The sequence below is a fragment of the Haliotis rubra genome, unplaced genomic scaffold (genome assembly GCF_003918875.1).
Source record: "Haliotis rubra isolate DU_JTF1 unplaced genomic scaffold, ASM391887v1 Scf730, whole genome shotgun sequence".
In the NCBI taxonomy this organism is placed as follows: Eukaryota; Metazoa; Mollusca; class Gastropoda; order Lepetellida; family Haliotidae; genus Haliotis; species Haliotis rubra.
This window is the reverse complement of record NW_025767447.1, coordinates 527,570-543,916: the sequence shown is the minus strand read 5'-3', so window position 1 is coordinate 543,916 and position 16,347 is coordinate 527,570. Positions and strand designations below refer to the sequence as shown.

The 16,347-nt window shown below is 34.1% G+C and overlaps 1 long non-coding RNA gene across 1 annotated transcript; it reads right to left on the bottom strand.

Moving 5' to 3' along the window:
- Positions 1–2,312: 2,312 nt before the first annotated feature.
- LOC124259632 lies at positions 2,313–5,002 on the bottom strand. Its single transcript, XR_006893880.1, has 3 exons — positions 4,915–5,002; positions 2,642–2,732; positions 2,313–2,419 (listed from the first exon to the last, which is right to left on the bottom strand). It is a non-coding gene; the product is annotated as an uncharacterized LOC124259632 (long non-coding RNA).
- Between the last annotated feature and the right edge of the window lie 11,345 nt (positions 5,003–16,347).

Sequence of the window (16,347 nt, the reverse complement as noted above, 5' to 3'; positions counted from 1 at the left end):
GTAATCTGATAACGGCGTCAGCGTTGGCGCTGGCTGATGCAATTGAACAGCAGCAGCAGGCCTCGGCGCTGGAACTGCACTAGGCAATGCAGATGAAGGCGCTGTCACGGCGCTGGGCAATGAAAGTGTTGGCGCTGGAACGGCGCTTTAGTTTGGGCTTCTTCAATCTGAACGCTGGCACTGGATGCAACAGGCAAGAGAAGTGGCCATATAGAAGTTTCTGCACCTCCGGGTGAGATAAGGCTTCCGCTGAGACAGATAAACTAAGGCGTCCGACGGCTGTTGAACCTCCCGCATCAGCTTACGAGTCACAGGTGTAGAATTCTTAGACTTGGACATCTGTTCTGTCATCGAAGAGCCCCCGCCTGGCGCCCGCGGGAAGAGACGCTCAGGAACCAACAGAAGAAGCAGGCGAAGACATCTTCCTTCGCGCTATGAAAAGCCGCTTTCTTCTTAGGGACGGTATAAGACTTAAAGTCGGGCGACACGGACAACGGGTGCAGAAATGACAACTAGCGAAGCTTAACAGGAGACTGTAAGCAGTCTGGGCACCAAGGGTGTGGATCCTGATTGACTTCTGCACCTTGCAGATGCAGCAAAACCGACAGGCCATGCACACAAAAAGCCATAACACACAAAAGGGAGAAACGTGAAACATACGTGATAAGGAGCAGAAAAAAAAACCCTGCAGAAAAGTGAAAACACCCCTGCAGTAAAAAATGGGCACGCCCAAACAGGCGGGACAGTAGAGAGTAAACAACCAAAATGGCTGCCCCACCGTGCCGAGAAGAGCATGAAAAAATCAAGAATTAGGAATTAATAGCACTATACGCAAAATCAAGCATGAATAGTATGGTGAAAGAGACATAGGAGTATACAATACACCAAACATGCCAAGCGAAGGGTCACTCACAACGTGGGAACACACCCCAAACACCGGAGTGAGAGACACGAGGCAGCAAGGTAGGTGAAACTTATTTTAATTCCTCTTCACCCACCATAGTAGAAGATAGGACATATAAAAACATACATACCAAATACCAATGTGAACTTTTAATAGCTGAAAGTATCAGTAAGTAGCAAGTAGCGAAACAAAAAACGTCTGACTTGCAGTACGCTTGAAGTAAAAGTGATTGTTGGATAGACCGCACTTTCGCGGGAGGGGAGATCACGTCACTTCCGTTCCTGTACACTCATCAATACATAAGGCAGCCATTCTAGTAGAATGGCGAATCAACGACTGTCTGATCTCTTTTAAGCGGAGTTTGAGGTAATATGCATAAGACCTATGGTAAGGTAAGTTAAAAATATAACGCGATGAAAACCCCCCTGCAAAATCGGAGTTCAAACGTTTCATTAAATGTACCCCTGCTTGGGGTGAAAAGTGGTTTCAACAGCTGTGCTGCGCTGCGCTGGGCTGTGCTCATAGCGCATAGGTTCACTCAGCTTTGAAGGGGGGATCTCCAGATTATAAGGTCGTGAGCAGAGTAGTCTAATCAAAACAAATAGTAAATAATCTACTTGTTACATAAAAGAACCTTGTTAGGATCTAGATCTACTCAGCTATGTGTCAACCAGTGAGGCGTTCGACATTTCAAGACGGAAAACCTTCGCTGGCGGTGTGTACTCGGTGAAGGCTTTGATGTGAGCTATGTTTCTAATGTTTTGTTGATATTTCACAGGCGCGAGCTTTTTATATGTTATGACAGTAGATTACCGATTAATTGTTTATATAATTTCATATGGCTATTTCACCACACGTTCTTCTTACCGAGTCACTTTCTCAGTTCGATACTTAAAAGCAATGTCATTATTTAGCATTGACAGAATTTCTAACTGTTATATAGATATGTCTTTGTCACAGACAAATCTCAATGTCTGTTTTATTGACACCTATGTGTCTGCCTGCCTGTCTGCTAATGACAATATGCAATACACAACTTCGATCACTGACAACATGCAATTTTAACTTAACACCTATCTGCCTATACACCATAAACAAAACGTTACACTTGAGTGCACACCCACCCGCTCTGACTGGGTTCGGTATCCCGGGTGCTTCTTTTCGAGAGAAGTAAACCCAAGTACAAAATATTGCACTTTTGGTTTGCAATTGTACACTTATAGTTTTTTAATATGTTTTTTTATATAATCAGCAATGTATATTATATGTCATGAATAAGTGATAATTGTGTTTTAATTATGTTTGATTTTTTGGTTGCATGTGACCTTTAAGTTACTTCCTCATTTGGTTCTCTTATGAACACTAAATTTGCAAACATGAAACCCCAAAAGAATACCCTTACCTCAAGGACATTGAGACAGTACATGATGACATATTCATTGCCAGTGTGGCTAATGAAAAACAAGCTGTGTCGCCATGCATCTTTTGTCTGGGCAAAATTATTCAGCAAGGACTCTGAAACAATGGTAAAACAATATTACATAAAACAAACTACGAATGATAACAGATTACATTTTTTGTATAGAATATATATAATTTTATGATTTTCAACATGTCCAAAGTGATCACAGTAAATGAAGACACATTAAGGGATACTGATATTATTTACTGCTAGATGGAACTATTGGTGGGTTTGAAATGCATTCTCAAATGCTATCATTTCAAAGAAAACATTACCAATTTCTCTTTTCCGTTCATTTGTAGTTCTGATGTCAAAAAACTCTGACATCAAAGTTTCCAAGGACCTCAAAGAGTTTTCTGTAGATGCCTGCAGCACAAAATGCACAAGTTATATTAGAAATAGCGATTATGAATTGTAAAATTGTACACATACATGTCATGCAGAAACCAGAAGTAACAGACTGAGCAATTCTGTTGGAAATATACAGTACAGTAAACAGGACTGGCAAACAAATATTACTCAGTAACAAGCATGGCGAGTAGTGTTCTTCTCATTCACAGTGCCCCAGATAATTGCTTTAGCTGATGTGAGTACAGGGACAGAATTCTGTCTTAATTGGAGTATAGCATCATTTTGTCTCAAAATCAATTCTAAATGCCAATCAAAGACTCTGTATTTTCTTTGGTCGCAAATAACTTTCACCACACTATTTCAGTGCTGTGTTGTACCTTTCTTTGTTTTCCAAGAAACCTATACCAATGTGACTATAAGGATGAAGATGACATCATCAGTGCTATTCAAACTATAAAGAAACTCATTAGTTCCATAATATAAGTATAAGTAGTACTTACAGCCTAATGATTCATAAAGTAAGAAAACAGTGCTGTTACCATGGTTAAAAGCAGATTTTGAGTATTTATCCATGAGATACTTCAGATAAATGCAATTAACATTTCGTAAGTTTTAAGATGCAACAACCATTAAAACTTGAGATGTACAACTACATGACAGGTAAACATTCTAATATGAGTGGCAAGGAAAGGAACTGAGTCCCTTTTTACATACTGTTACCATCGTTTCCATAGATATCATATGGAAAACATGTCTATCTGGTCAACTTGACCAAATCATGATGCTCATGACACAGAACAATAGAATTTCTGAGGGAAGGCTTTAATGGCAGGTACGTAGTTATGATGACTAAGATGCCCTCTCAAACCATTGTGAATAATATTCTAAGAGAAACTCACTGGCAAAGAAAATGGTAGCATAATCTTGAAAAACGGTGGTTTTGGTCTTAAAGGACTTTACAACCAATCAGAGTGAGTGAGTATGATTTCAAGCCACTTCTAGCCATATTCCAACAACATCACGGCTGGGGACACCAGAAATGGGCTTCACACATTGTACCCATGTGGGGAACCGAACCCGTGTCTTCAGCGTAACGAGCCAACACTTTGACCACTAGGCTATCCCACAGCCGCTACAACAACCAATTGCAATTATGGCTGTTTACATGGATTAGCTGGAAAAGATTTGATCCGAAGCAGAGGATGGAAGTCCTTATGTTACTAACTGTGTACATGAAATAATATGGTACAAAACAAGGTACGTCAAGTACTAATGATATTACCACAAGTTTCAAACAAGATAGAAGAGTTTGATTTGAATAAATTTCTATTTGTTAACGTCGTATCATTCAAACCATGCTGACTCAGAACAAAGCTTTATTGTGGCAATTACATGAGCCTAGGCTATTTATCAAAATTGTTGTAACAGAATGGAGCCACAGTAAGCCCATAGTACAATACCCTATATAACTGAAGATCATATTTCAGCATCTTTGATTTGAGAACATTTAAAAAAAATAATAAACTGAATACATAATGTCAGCGAGGAGAGTGATATGTTAATATTTGAAATGCTCTAGCCAATGAAGGTCATGTGCGGGTTCCCCATTTCATGGGTTTTTACTATTAGAAACTCTGAAAACATAAAAGTGACCATTACTACAATACATAAGATAAACTGTGCTAATCAAGCTGTTCACTTGCACTGACATTTGTGGCAATGTGTCCTCTCTGTCAGTGCCTGTAATGAAGGGTTCACGATCATTTGGGAACTGGAAATGCACATGGGCATTAAAGGTAAGTTGCACATATAAGCGTGTAGGATACATAACAGAAATAATAAACTGTAAAACACATGACACTGACATTGAGGTTTTGCTATGGAATATTGAACGATAGATCACCGCATCAGGGATGAAGATATTTAGCTGAAGATGATGACGCACAGGGAAGTTCAAGAACTATATTGCTGATCCCAAGATGGGAACGTATAATATACATATTCACTTCCTGAAAATAACTCTGCAGATTACGTTTTCTGACGCAGCGCATGTTCATATATGTAAAAATGTTAAGTCTGCAAAACACGACAAATCACATGTGACAGTTCGCACGGTTCAGCCCACGCACATGTTCCATTGCCTTTCCCTTATTGACTTCAACTAATATATTTTCAAATATTTCCAGGGAATAGTTACCATTATTGTCTCAAGTTGCAGGGCTTATTTACGCCTAGTACACCAATGATCTGTATTTAAATGTCCATTCACATCTTGTAAAATTCACGACACTCTCAGAACTCTGCCATTTTTGCTGAAGCATCCTGGGATATATTCATACCGTTTCAATTATCTCCCTTCGATGCTGATACCGGGTTATTGCCCTTACCATAACATTTTCCTGAAATGCCCCCAAACTGACGTATTTTAATATAATATAAAACTCCCGAGACAGATTTGTAGGGAATGACTAAAATGTCCTGGGAAACGTTAACAATGGTTCAAATTATTTATTTTTGCTAGTTTTGTCTTTGTTTGATAGATTTATCTATATTTCATCATATAATATCGACTATTTGAAATGCTCTTGAAAATAGAAATGGATTAGAGAACAGCCAACGAGCTACGTGAGTGTGAGTGAGTGAGTTTAGTTTTACGTCGCACTCAGCAATATTCCAGCTATATGGCGGCGGTTTGTAAATAATCGAGTCTGGACCAGACAATCAAGTGATCAACAGCATGAGCATCGATCTGCGCAATTGGGAACCGATGACATGTGACAACCAAGTCAGCGAGCCTGACCACCCGATCCCGTTAGTCGCCTCTTGCGACAAGCATGGGTTACTGAAGATCAATATTCTAACCTGGATCTTCACGGGTTTCCAACGAGCTACGAGGATATAAGAATTGTCTTTTTATGAGGTATGCTTGGATCCACCATACCGTATTTTCCGTACATTGAAGAAATAGGACTTAAATTGATGGCTAAAATACTAAACTAATACTGTACATTTGTTGATTATATTATATCTTGGCAACACACCACTAATTACCTGTATCGTTATGTCCGGGTAGTTTTGCATCGTGACCTGAGTAGAGTATAAGAGATTGTTTACAACGACGTTGTTTCATACAGACTGGGTAACTGTACTTTCTTCACCTATATAATGTATAGCCGAGGATATGGTGTACGCTGTTTGGTAATAGTATGAAATAAATTGGCAAATACTACGGGAAAAGAAGTGAAATTCACTTTTGCACACTGTAGCTGACAGCCGTATTAGGTTATCACTTTTGTTTATTGTCTGATATCTGAGCTCTGTGCAAGGTAATATATCTTTTGCAATTCTTTTCAGATCAGCCAGTACTTATTGTTCAGATTTTCACTAAATATACTGAGTCAAAAAAGAAACTTCACAAAATGTAACTTGAAAAATAATGAATAATTTTTTTCTGATGATACATCCATGTATCCGAAATGGGATCCCTATCTTTCGACTCTAGAAAAACGTTAGCAAAACCCACTCAAACCCATCGATTCGTCGTGCAAATGACGTTAGTGCCAAATCAGGTTTTGCACGTGCAGTCGATCACGTGATCTTCGCATCGAAATTTTCTTCATATGCACGTGTTTGCATTGTCCTCAAGAATTGAAAAAACACTTTTAAACCACAGTTCTAACGGTACTTGAAATGCCACAATTGTCAAATGTGCAATGTGAACGTGCCGTTAGCATGTTGCAAGCGGGAAGATCAGTTATTGACGTCGCAAGAGCAATGGGATGCAGCCGTCGTACTGTGTATGACTTGCGAGGTCGTCTACAACAAACTGGCACCACTTCTGATCGCCCAAGGTCGGGTCGTCCACGTGTGACGTCACGAGCAGAAGACCGTCAAATCGTCCTACGTCACCTACGTGACAGATTTCTGCCGGCTACACGAACCAGGGCTGAGATGTTTAGAGGTCGACTGTCCTCACAGACCATTCGAAATCGGTTGCGGGCTGCCTATCTCCATTCTCGACGTCCATATCGTGGGCCAATATTGACGCCGTTTCATCAACGTCAACGTCTGCTGTGGGCCCAACGTCACCTCTGATGGACCTAGAGCGACTGGAATCGAGTCGTCTTTAGCGATGAATCCAGGTTTACCCTCAGATTCGCGGACGGCAGGCATAGAGTCTGGAGACGACGTCGGTATGCCCAATGTTATGTACAGGAAGTCGACAGATTCGGGGGCGGAAGTTGCATGGTGTGGGGTGCTTTCTGTGGGAGCAACCGTTCCCGACTTCTGGTCATCCGTGGAAACCTCACAGCTGCTGCTTACCGCGACCAGGTGCTCACCCCTGAACTCGTTCCTTTCATGGCGGCTCATGGCCCAGGTCTACAGTTCCAGCATGATAATGCTCGGCTGCATACCGCGATGTTGACACGAAATTTCCTTCAAAACGCTGGAATCAACGTCATGGACTGGCCATCGAGGTCCCCTGACCTTAATCCAACAGAGCACGTTTGGGATGCACTTGGGAGAAGGCTTCGTGGTCTTAGGAACCAACCTCAGAATTTGCAGGAACTTGGCTCTGCCTTGCAAGAGCAATGGCGCAGAATCCCCAACCACGTGTTCACAAGCATCAGGCAGTCGATGAGGAGACGGTGTTTGGCAGTGGTGAATGCGCAAGGCGGCCATACACGATATTGAACTGAGAAATATCGCATTTTTATTCTTGTGACTTGACATTCTGTATACCCATGTTTTGGAACGGCAGTGTAGCCTAATGGAACTGATTATGGCACTGTCAGTGTATGGAGTACATCACACAGATCTCAGCAATGAAATAATAACAATTTAACCATCTTACCATCTTTTGTTCTTTTATAGTGCCCTGAAGAAAGAATGTGAAGTTTCTTTTTTGACTCAGTATACATCAAAATCACTGATAAATTTGATTTTCACCATGACCCATATTTGGTTTGGTTGGGATAATGGTGCGTTGCGTGTGTGTTGAGGTGAAATTGTTTTTTTACTTAAAAAAACAAGGTACAATACTATGTTTACGATATCTGTGTCTTCACAGGCAGGACGTCTTGTCTTCACACATGTCACGTGAAAGCAGGATTCCTCGAGTTCAAGACAACTGATGGTAAATAGAGTTGAGTTGGGTTGAGTAGAGTTTTACGGCGGCATTATTCCAGCCATATAGCGACGACACCAAGTCTGCATTCAGACACATGTTTAGTACAACGTCCAAATGTGCTTTTTGAAAACAGTTATATTCATTACATTACTTATCCAAACAGGATATGTCATAGCACCAAATCCAAAAACAAGCAATCCGTCATTCACATTACATAGTTACAATTCATGATATGGTTAAAAGAAACAACGCTGCAATGATAATAAATTATAAAGATAATTCGATATTGCTGAAATTATTGTTCGTTTAATCAACTACTACTCAACACCACCCTGACGCAAATCGTAGAAGCACGCCAGTGGTCTTTTGTTAAAAGGTTCTTATGTTACATATTTTAAGAGCGCTTCCAGCAGGGTTGATTTCGCACGATGAACATGTTTAATAACAGTTCGGTCCACATACCGCATCAATCATGGTTATGTAATCCCCAGCACGTGCGTGTATATTTGATTCCACGTGACCTGCTTCACGCTCCTTACTGACAGCTTGTGACGTGAAGTAGCACTTCACAAGGCGCCGCCCGGAATGTACAACATACGGTAGCACGTGACCATACACTTCTGGCTTCGTGGTTGGGATTATCACAGACTTATAAACAACATGGGAAACCATGATAGCTGAGGGGGAGCTGGTGGCTCGACATGAGGTATTTCCCGTGTACTTGAGTTGCAGGTTATAAACTTTGATCACTGCGTAAGAAGATCCTATACTGTAAAGGAATTGCATACACATGTTTACGCCGTCAACATACCACATGCGCTAATTTTCAGCAATGTTTTGGATAACAAGGCTGTTTTGTAAATTAAATGACATCAATATCTCTGGAACATTCTACCACTCGCCCTAAAAGAAATAGAATCTGCTGACGCTTTCAAAACTGCCCTCAAAACTCATCTTTTCAAACTCTCTTTTCCATAGACCAGGGAGACTATCCCTGCATAAACATTGTCTACAATCTTTTCTCTTTATAGCGCCATTGAGCAATATCTTTTGGATAATAATAATGGATACGTAGATGCAAGTGATTCCATGACATCTGAATGTTTTACGGTACCATAAACCAAATTTGAATTTTATTCAGGCCATGCTAAATTGTCCTCTGATTGGCTGATAATAGTGTGACCGGGACTTGGGTTGTATCATGGCGCTGACCGACGTCACTCACTTTGTATTGTTGTCTAACTATTTGGGTCTTAATGAAGGTGATGTGAGGTGAAATGAGGTTTAACGTCGTACCAGGGAGACTATATAACGTTGTAGATTATCCCTGGTCGTACTTAAGAAGAAATCGCTCATATGACGAGCTTTATAGTTTTATAGTGCTAGCTCACTGAGATACCATGCCGCAATGAAGCATGAATACCCCACTCAGACACATTATACTGACTCCGAGCCGACCAGTCCATGTTGTACCCATTAATGCAGAGCGCCAGGCAGGGAACAACAAGTACTATATTTTAACGTCGTTTGGTATGACGCGGCCGGGGATCGAACCCACGACCGTCCGCTCTCCGTGCGGACGCTCTAACCATTACACCATGGAGGCGGTAGTTGTTAATGAAAACATTAGCAGTCTGTGAAGTTCATGACTCGAGGGTTGACTGAATCCGTTCTTGGAGGTGTAAAACCGGCATGCGCACTTCGCTACTCGAATTTACACATAATGTACACCGGGCTTTACGTTATACACCCATAAACGCCACAGATTAAATGAAGTAAATTTTTGAATGATCTTGAAAATGCCACGAAAATATCCCTGAAAGCATTTATATATGGTTTGAAAAGTTTATGCTCTATAAGGGTAGTAAAAGTCACTTATATTGCTTTGTTGCTTCGAAATAACTTAACCGTTTATCAATGCCAAGGTTTCCTTTATGTTCCAAAGGTTGTATTCCGCTCACTGCAGTCCGCCGCAGCATGGTGGGATAAGGCAGCGGTGTATGATCCACTCACTCACTCGGGTGGCGTTAGTCTGATGTAGATGTTTCTATAAGTAGATGTTTCTATATGTAGATGTTTCTCTATGTAGTTATTATGTAGATGTTTCTATATGTAGTTATTATGTAGATGTTTCTCTATGTAGTTATGATGTAGATGTTTCTATATGTAGTTATTATGTAGATGTTTCCATATGTAGATGTTTCTCTATGTAGTTATTATGTAGATGTTTCTCTATGTAGTTATTATGTAGATGTTTCTATATGTAGTTATTATGTAGACGTTTCTATATGTAGTTATTATGTAGATGTTTCTCAATGTAGTTATTATGTAGATGTTTCTATATGTAGTTATTATGTAGATGTTTCTATATGTAGTTATTATGTAGATGTTTCTATATGTAGTTATAATGTAGATGTTTCTATATGTAGTTATTATGTAGATGTTTCTATATGTAGTTATTATGTAGATGTTTCTATATGTAGATGTTTCTATATGTAGTTATTATGTAGATGTTTCTATATGTAGTTATTATGTAGATGTTTCTATATGTAGTTATTATGTAGATGTTTCCATATGTAGATGTTTCTATATGTTGTTATTATGTAGATGTTTCTATATGTAGTTATTATGTAGATGTTTCTCAATGTAGTTATTATGTAGATGTTTCTCTATGTAGTTATTATGTAGATGTTTCTATATGTAGTTATAATGTAGATGTTTCTATATGTAGTTATTACGTAGATGTTTCTATATGTAGTTATTATGTAGATGTTTCTATATGTAGTTATTATGTAGATGTTTCTATATGTAGTTACTATGTAGATGTTTCTATATGTAGTTATTACGTAGATGTTTCTATATGTAGTTATTATGTAGATGTTTCTATATGTAGTTATTATGTAGATGTTTCTATATGTAGTTATTATGTAGATGTTTCTATATGTAGTTATTATGTAGATGTTTCTATATATAGTTATGATGTAGATGTTTCTATATGTAGTTATTATGTAGATGTTTCTATATGTAGATGTTTCTATATGTAGTTATTATGTAGATGTTTCTATATGTAGTTATTATGTAGATGTTTCTATATATAGTTATTATGTAGATGTTTCTCTATGTAGTTATGATGTAGATGTTTCTATATGTAGTTATTATGTAGATGTTTCTATATGTAGTTATAATGTAGATGTTTCTATATGTAGTTATTATGTAGATGTTTCTATATGTAGTTATTATGTAGATGTTTCTATATGTAGTTATTATGTAGATGTTTCTATATGTAGTTATTATGTAGATGTTTCTATATGTAGTTATTATGTAGATGTTTCTATATGTAGTTATTATGTAGATGTTTCTATATGTAGTTATTATGTAGATGTTTCTGTATGTAGTTATTATGTAGATGTTTCTCTATGTAGTTATGATGTAGATGTTTCTATATGTAGTTGTTATGTAGATGTTTCTATATGTAGTTATTATGTAGATGTTTCTATATGTAGTTATTATGTAGATGTTTCTATATGTAGTTATTATGTAGATGTTTCTATATGTAGTTATTATGTAGATGTTTCTCAATGTAGTTATTATGTAGATGTTTCTATATGTAGTTATTATGTAGATGTTTCTATATGTAGTTATTATGTAGATGTTTCTATATATAGTTATGATGTAGATGTTTCTATATGTAGATGTTTCTATATGTAGTTAGTATGTAGATGTTTCTATATGTAGTTATTATGTAGATGTTTCTATATGTAGTTATTATGTAGATGTTTCCATATGTAGATGTTTCTATATGTAGTTAGTATGTAGATGTTTCTATATGTAGTTATAATGTAGATGTTTCTATATGTAGTTATTATGTAGATGTTTCTATATGTAGTTATTATGTAGATGTTTCTATATGTAGATGTTTCTATATGTAGTTATTATGTAGATGTTTCTATATGTAGTTATTATGTAGATGTTTCTATATGTAGTTATTATGTAGATGTTTCCATATGTAGATGTTTCTATATGTAGTTAGTATGTAGATGTTTCTATATGTAGTTATAATGTTGATGTTTCTATATGTAGTTATTATGTAGATGTTTCTATATGTAGTTATTATGTAGATGTTTCTATATGTAGTTATTATGTAGATGTTTCTCTATGTAGTTATTATGTAGATGTTTCTATATGTAGTTATTATGTAGATGTTTCTCTATGTAGTTATGATGTAGATGTTTCTATATGTAGTTATTATGTAGATGTTTCTATATGTAGTTATTATGTAGATGTTTCCATATGTAGATGTTTCTATATGTAGTTATTATGTAGATGTTTCTATATGTGTAGTTATTATGTAGATGTTTCTATATGTAGTTATTATGTAGATGTTTCTATATGTAGTTATTATGTAGATGTTTCTATATGTAGTTATTATGTAGATGTTTCTATATGTAGTTATTATGTAGATGTTTCTATATGTAGTTATTATGTAGATGTTTCTATATGTTGTTATTATGTAGATGTTTCTATGTGGTTATTATGTAGATGTTTCTCTATGTAGTTATTATGTAGATGTTTCTATATGTAGTTATTATGTAGATGTTTCTATATGTAGTTATTAAATGTAGATGTTTCTGTATGTAGTTATTATGTAGATGTTTCTATATGTAGTTATTATGTAGATGTTTCTATATGTAGTTATTATGTAGATGTTTCTATATGTAGTTATTATGTAGATGTTTCTATATGTAGTTATTATGTAGATGTTTCTCTATGTAGTTATGATGTAGATGTTTCTATATGTAGTTATTATGTAGATGTTTCTATATGTAGTTATTATGTAGATGTAGTTATATGTAGATGTTTCTATAATGTAGTTATTATGTAGATGTTTCTATATGTAGTTATTATGTAGATGTTTCTATATGTAGTTATTATGTAGATGTTTCTATATGTAGTTATTATGTAGATGCTTCTATATGTAGTTATTATGTAGATGTTTCTATATGTAGTTATGATGTAGATGTTTCTATATGTAGTTATTATGTAGATGTTTCTATATGTAGTTATTATGTAGATGTTTCTATATGTAGTTATTATGTAGATGTTTCTGTATGTAGTTATTATGTAGATGTTTCTCTATGTAGTTATGATGTAGATGTTTCTATATGTAGTTGTTATGTAGATGTTTCTATATGTAGTTATTATGTAGATGTTTCTATATGTAGTTATTATGTAGATGTTTCTATATGTAGTTATTATGTAGATGTTTCTATATGTAGTTATTATGTTGATGTTTCTCAATGTAGTTATTATGTAGATGTTTCTATATGTAGTTATTATGTAAATGCTTCTATATGTAGTTATAATGTAGATGTTTCTATATGTAGTTATTATGTAGATGTTTCTATATGTAGTTATTATGTAGATGTTTCTATATGTAGATGTTTCTATATGTAGTTATTATGTAGATGTTTCTATATGTGGTTATTATGTAGGATGTTTCTATATGTAGTTATTATGTAGATGTTTCATATGTAGATGTTTCTATATGTAGTTAGTATGTAGATGTTTCTATATGTAGTTATAATGTTGATGTTTCTATATGTAGTTATTATGTAGATGTTTCTATATGTAGTTATTATGTAGACTGTTCTCTATGTAGTTATTATGAAGATGTTTCTATATGTAAATGTTTCTATATGTAGTTATTATGTAGATGTTTCTATATGTAGTTATTATGTAGATGTTTCTATATGTAGTTATTATGTAGATGTTTCTATATGTAGTTATTATGTAAATGCTTCTATATGTGAGTTATAATGTAGATGTTTCTATATGTGGTTATTATGTAGATGTTTCTATATGTAGTTATTATGTAGATGTTTCTATATGTAGTGTTTTCTATATGTAGTTTATGTAGATGTTTCTATATGTAGTTATTATGTAGATGTTTCTATATGTAGTTATTATGTAGATGTTTCCATATGTAGATGTTTCTATATGTAGTTAGTATGTAGATGTTTCTATATGTAGTTATAATGTTGATGTTTCTATATGTAGTTATTATGTAGATGTTTCTATATGCAGTTAGTTATTATGTAGACGTTTCTATATGTAGTTATTATGAAGATGTTTCTATATGTAAATGTTTCTATATGTAGTTATTATGTAGATGTTTCTATATGTAGTTATTATGTAGATGTTTCTATATGTTGTTATTATGTAGATGTTTCTATATGTAGTTATTATGTAGATGTTTCTCTATGTAGTTATTATGTAGATGTTTCTATATGTAGTTATTATGTAGATGTTTCTATATGTAGTTATTAAATGTAGATGTTTCTGTATGTAGTTATTATGTAGATGTTTCTCTATGTGGTTATTATGTAGATGTTTCTATATGTAGTTATTATGTAGATGTTTCTCTATGTAGTTATTATGTAGATGTTTCTATATGTAGTTATTATGTAGATGTTTCTCTATGTAGTTATGATGTAGATGTTTCTATATGTAGTTATTATGTAGATGTTTCTATATGTAGTTATTATGTAGATGTTTCCATATGTAGATGTTTCTATATGTAGTTATTATTATGTAGATGTTTCTATATGTAGTATTAAATGTAGATGTTTCTGTATGTAGTTATTATGTAGATGTTTCTCTATGTAGTTATTATGTAGATGTTTCTATATGTAGTTATTATGTAGATGTTTCTCTATGTAGTTATTATGTAGATGTTTCTATATGTAGTTATTATGTAGATGTTTCTCTATGTGGTTATGATGTAGATGTTTCTATATGTAGTTATTATGTAGATGTTTCTATATGTAGTTATTATGTAGATGTTTCTATATGTAGTTATTATGTAGATGTTTCTGTATGTAGTTATTATGTAGATGTTTCTATATGTGGTTATTATGTAGATGTTTCCATATGTAGTTATTATGTAGATGTTTCTATATGTTGTTATTATGTAGATGTTTCTATGTAGTTATTATGTAGATGTTTCTCTATGTAGTTATTATGTAGATGTTTCTATATGTAGTTATTATGTAGATGTTTCTATATGTAGTATTAAATGAAGATGTTTCTGTATGTAGTTATTATGTAGATGTTTCTCTATGTAGTTATTATGTAGATGTTTCTATATGTAGTTATTATGTAGATGTTTCTCTATGTAGTTATTATGTAGATGTTTCTATATGTAGTTATTATGTAGATGTTTCTCTATGTAGTTATGATGTAGATGTTTCTATATGTAGTTATTATGTAGATGTTTCTATATGTAGTTATTATGTAGATGTTTCCATATGTAGATGTTTCTATATGTAGTTATTATGTAGATGTTTCTATATGTAGTTATTATGTAGATGTTTCTATATGTAGTTATTATGTAGATGTTTCTATATGTAGTTATTATGTAGATGCTTCTATATGTAGATGTTTCTATATGTAGTTATTATGTAGATGTTTCTATATGTAGTTATGATGTAGATGTTTCTATATGTAGTTATTATGTAGATGTTTCTATATGTAGTTATTATGTAGATGTTTCTATATGTAGTTATTATGTAGATGTTTCTGTATGTAGTTATTATGTAGATGTTTCTCTATGTAGTTATGATGTAGATGTTTCTATATGTAGTTGTTATGTAGATGTTTCTATATGTAGTTATTATGTAGATGTTTCTATATGTAGTTATTATGTAGATGTTTCTATATGTAGTTATTATGTAGATGTTTCTATATGTAGTTATTATGTAGATGTTTCTCAATGTAGTTATTATGTAGATGTTTCTATATGTAGTTATTATGTAAATGCTTCTATATTTAGTTATAATGTAGATGTTTCTATATGTAGTTATTATGTAGATGTTTCTATATGTAGTTATTATGTAGATGTTTCTATATGTAGATGTTTCTATATGTAGTTATTATGTAGATGTTTCTATATGTAGTTATTATGTAGATGTTTCTATATGTAGTTATTATGTAGATGTTTCCATATGTAGATGTTTCTATATGTAGTTAGTATGTAGATGTTTCTATATGTAGTTATAATGTTGATGTTTCTATATGTAGTTATTATGTAGATGTTTCTATATGTAGTTATTATGTAGATGTTTCTATATGTAGTTATTATGAAGATGTTTCTATATGTAAATGTTTCTATATGTAGTTATTATGTAGATGTTTCTATATGTAGTTATTATGTAGATGTTTCTATATGTAGTTATTATGTAGATGTTTCTGTATGTAGTTATTATGTAGATGTTTCTATATGTAGTTATTATGTAGATGTTTCTATATGTAGTTATTATGTAGATGTTTCTATATGTTGTTATTATGTAGATGTTTCTATGTAGTTATTATGTAGATGTTTCTCTATGTAGTTATTATGTAGATGTTTCTATATGTAGTTATTATGTAGATGTTTCTATATGTAGTATTAAATGAAGATGTTTCTGTATGTAGTTATTATGTAGATGTTTCTCTATGTAG